The sequence below is a fragment of the Salvelinus namaycush genome, chromosome 16, assembly GCF_016432855.1.
Source record: "Salvelinus namaycush isolate Seneca chromosome 16, SaNama_1.0, whole genome shotgun sequence".
Taxonomy (NCBI): Eukaryota; Metazoa; Chordata; class Actinopteri; order Salmoniformes; family Salmonidae; genus Salvelinus; species Salvelinus namaycush.
In genome coordinates this window covers 48,698,623-48,703,622 of record NC_052322.1, presented here as the reverse complement: position 1 = coordinate 48,703,622, position 5,000 = coordinate 48,698,623, and positions in this window count along the sequence as shown.

Genomic DNA, 5,000 nt, shown 5'->3' with positions numbered 1-5,000 from the left:
ATATGGCTGTATATTAATGTATGTCATATAATGTAATACAGATCATATATGGCTGTATATTCATGTATGTAATATAGAACATGTTTAGCTGTATATTCATGTATGTAATATAATGTAATACTGAACATATATGGCTGTATATTAATGTATGTAATATAATGTAATACAGATCATATATGGCTGTATATTAATGTATGTCATATAATGTAATACAGATCATATATGGCTGTATATTAATGTATGTCATATAATGTAATACAGATCATATATGGCTGTATATTAATGTATGTAATATAGAACATGTTTAGCTGTATATTAATGTATGTCATATAATGTAATACTGAACATATATGGCTGTATATTCATGTATGTAATATAGAACATGTTTAGCTGTATATTCATGTATGTAATATAATGTAATACTGAACATATATGGCTGTATATTAATGTATGTAATATAATGTAATACAGATCATATATGGCTGTATATTAATGTATGTAATATAGAACATGTTTAGCTGTATATTAATGTATGTCATATAATGTAATACTGAACATATATGGCTGTATATTCATGTATGTATATTCATGGGTTTTTATGTCACTTCACCACATAGCTGAACGTGCTATTACGGTTAGAGTTAGCTAGCTAATGACAACATTGTTTTCTGTCTAAAGTGAATCTGGCGACATTATCAATATAACAAAGTTGTTACAACTAATTATTTGCCTATGTTAGCATATCATTTTATTTCCAAGAGACTGTATTGTAATTTGGACAAAATCCTCATTAACACCTTTTTAGAATGAGTGGAGGAACCTGAACAGTTGGTTCATAACAATGGCGTGATGTGACCGGGAAACCCCTGAATAGTTATTGGCGTGATGTGACCGGGAAACCCCTGAATAGTTATTGATGTATGGTACAGTTTCAACTGTTCTGCCTGCGGCTATGGAACCCTGACCTGTTCACCGGACGTGCTACCTGTCCCAGAGCTGCTGTTTTCAACTCTCTAGAGACAGCAGGAGTGGTAGAGATACTCTTAATGATCGGCTATGAAAAGCCAACTGACATTTACTCCTGAGGTGCTGACTTGCTACACCCTCGACAACTACTGTGATTATTATTATTTGACCATGCTGGTCATTTATGAACATTTGAACATCTTGGCCATGTTCTGTTATAATCTCTACCCGGCACAGACAGAAGAGGACTGGCCACCCCTCATAGCCTGGTTCCTCTCTAGGTTTCTTCCTAGGTTGGCCTTTCTAGGGAGTTTTTCCTAGCCACCGTGCTTCTACACCTGCACTGGTGTAGAAGGCTGGGTGGGTTTCTGTACAGCACTTTGAGATATCAGCTGATGTAAGAAGGACTGTATAAATACATTTGATTTGATTTGATTTGATAGACTGTATATGTATGTATTGTAATATTTATGGATATATATATATGTGTGTGTGTGTGTATTTGTTTTCTCTAGACCAGAGCAACCATGTCAGACAATGAAGAGGTTGAAGAGTTTGAGTAAGTCTTTACACATTATATATGTACAATGGTGTAAAGTCACTAAGTAAAAATACTTTGAAGTACTACTTAATTATTTTTTAGGGGTATCTGTACTTTACTTTAGCATTTCGATGCGTAGCAGGACAGGAAAATTGTTGAATTTACACTTATCAAGAGAACACGTGGTCATCCCTACTGCCTCTGATCTGACTAAAAATGCTTTGTTTGTAGATGATGTCTGAGTGTTGGAGTGTGCCCCTGGCTATCTGTAGATGATGTCTGAGTGTTGGAGTGTGCCCCTGGCTATCTGTAAATTGAAATAACAAGACCATTGTGTAGTTTGCTAAATATAAGGGAATGTAAATAATTTTAGCATTTACTTTTACTTTTGATGGTTTGACCAATGACATTTGAGTATATTTAAGTATATTTAAAACCAAATACTTTTACTCAAGTAGTATTTTATATATATATCACATTATCAACCAGATATACTAACCTGTATATATGTAGTATCACATTATCAACCAGATATACTAACCTGTATATATGTAGTATCACATTATCAACCAGATATACTAACCTGTATATATGTAGTATCACATTATCAACCAGATATACTCACCTGTATATATGTAGTATCATATTATCAACCAGATATACTAACCTGTATATATGTAGTATCACATTATCAACCAGATATACTAACCTGTATATATGTAGTATCATATTATCAACCAGATATACTCACCTGTATATATGTAGTATCACATTATCAACCAGATATACTAACCTGTATATATGTAGTATCACATTATCAACCAGATATACTCACCTGTATATATGTAGTATCACATTATCAACCAGATATACTAACCTGTATATATGTAGTATCACATTATCAACCAGATATACTAACCTGTATATATGTAGTATCATATTATCAACCAGATATACTCACCTGTATATATGTAGTATCATATTATCAACCAGATATACTCACCTGTATATATGTAGTATCACATTATCAACCAGATATACTCACCTGTATATATGTAGTATCATATTATCAACCAGATATACTAACCTGTATATATGTAGTATCATATTATCAACCAGATATACTAACCTGTATATATGTAGTATCACATTATCAACCAGATATACTAACCTGTATATATGTAGTATCATATTATCAACCAGATATACTAACCTGTATATATGTAGTATCACATTATCAACCAGATATACTAACCTGTTGTCACACCCTGGCCTTAGTTATCTTTGTTTTCATTATTATTTTAGTTAGGTCAGGGTGTGACATGGTGAATGTTTGTGTTTTGTCTCGTTTTGGTTGGTTATATGGAAAAGGGGGTGTTGGGTTTAGTTTATGGGTTTGTGTTGAGTGAATGTTTCTAGGTATGTCTATGGTTGAGTGAATGTTCTAGGTATGTCTATGGTTGCTTGAGTGGTTCTCAATCAGAGACAGATGTCTTTCATTTGTCTCTGATTGGGAGCCATATTTTAGGCAGCCATAGGCATCATGTTTTTGTTGGGTCATTGTCTAGGTCTGTGTCTAGGTTGCATGTTTGCATTTTGTTCGGTTGTAGCTTCACGGTCGTCTAGTTTGTTGTTTTGCTTCGTTTGGTCATCTCCTTAATAAAGAGAAGATGTATTCTTTACACGCTGCGCCTTGGTCCTCTCTCTCTCCCATGGTCGATCGTGACAGAATGACCCAACCACTCAGGACCAAGCAGCGTGAAAGGAGGGAGCCAGAGCCAGTTGTGCAGATACTGGAGGTGAGCAATGGGAAGGATACAGAGACTGTTAAGGATTTATTGAGGAGTTTGGAGGAGAGTGAAAAGAGGGAGCTGCTGTGTTGGTGCGTGAGGCACAACATCCACCCGACAGAGCGTGTGCGGGATGTGATGTTACCTGAGTCAGCTCTTCATGCTCGTCCTGAGTTTCGTGCTAACCGTCTGGGAATGACAGTCCCACGAACCAGGCCTCCTGTGTGCCTTCCTAGTCCTACACCTCCTGTAACACCTTCCCGCCCCAGCCCGGTACCACCAGTTCCGGCACCACGCCCCAGGATTCCAGGGTGTCTCCAGAGCCCTGTTCTTCCTCCACGCACTCGCCCGATGGTGCGTGTCTCCAGCCCGGTACCACCAGTGCCGGCACCACGCACTAGGCCTAATGTGCGTCTCCAGAGCCCTGTACGCATTGTTGCTTCTCCCCGCACTCGCCCTGAGGTGCGTGTCCTCATCCCGGTACCACCTGTGCCGGTACCACGCACTAGGCCTATAGTGCGCTTTGAGAGCCCAGTGTGTCCTGTTGCTGCTCCCCGCACTAGCCCTGAGATGTGTGTCCCCAGCCCGGTACCACCAGTTCCGGCACCACGCACTAGGCCTAATGTGCGTATCCAGGGTCCAGTATGCCCTGTTCCTTCTCCCCGCACTAGCCTTCAGGTGCGTGTCCCCAGCCCGGTACCACCAGTTCCGGCACCACGCACCAGGCCTATAGTGCGCCTCAGCCGGCCAGAGCTGCCCGTCTACCCAGTGCCATCTGAGTCATCCGTCTACCCAGTGCCATCTGAGTCATCCGTCTACCCAGTGCCATCTGAGTCATCCGTCTACCCAGTGCCATCTGAGTCATCCGTCTATCCAGTGCCATCTGAGTCATCCGTCTACCCAGTGCCATCTGAGTCATCCGTCTACCCAGTGCCATCTGAGTCATCCGTCTACCCAGTGCCATCTGAGTCATCCGTCTACCCAGTGCCATCTGAGTCATCCGTCTACCCAGTGCCATCTGAGTCATCCGTCTACCCAGTGCCATCTGAGTCATCCGTCTACCCAGTGCCATCTGAGTCATCCGTCTACCCAGTGCCATCTGAGCCATCCGTCTACCCAGCGCCATCTGAGCCATCCGTCTACCCAGCGCCATCTGAGCCGTCAGCCAGCCATGACCAGCCCGAGCCGTCAGCCAGCCATGACCAGCCCGAGCCGTCAGCCAGCCATGACCAGCCCGAGCCGTCAGCCAGCCATGACCAGCCCGAGCCGTCAGCCAGCCATGACCAGCCCGAGTCGCCCGCCAGCCATGAGCAGCCAGAGCCTTCCGCCAGCCATGAGCAGCCAGAGCCTTCCGCCAGCCATGAGCAGCCAGAGCCTTCCGCCAGACCGGATCAGCCAGAGCCTTCCGCCAGACCGGATCAGCCAGAGCCTTCCGCCAGACCGGATCAGCCAGAGCCTTCCGCCAGCCATGACCAGCCAGAGCCTTCCGCCAGCCATGACCAGCCAGAGCCGTCCGCCAGCCATGACCAGCCAGAGCCGTCCGCCAGCCATGACCAGCCAGAGTCGCCCGCCAGCCATGAGCAGCCAGAGCCTTCCGCCAGCCCGGATCAGCCAGAGCCTTCCGCCAGCCCGGATCAGCCAGAGCCTTCCGCCAGCCCGGATCAGCCAGAGCCTTCCGCCAGACCGGATCAGCCAGAGCCTTC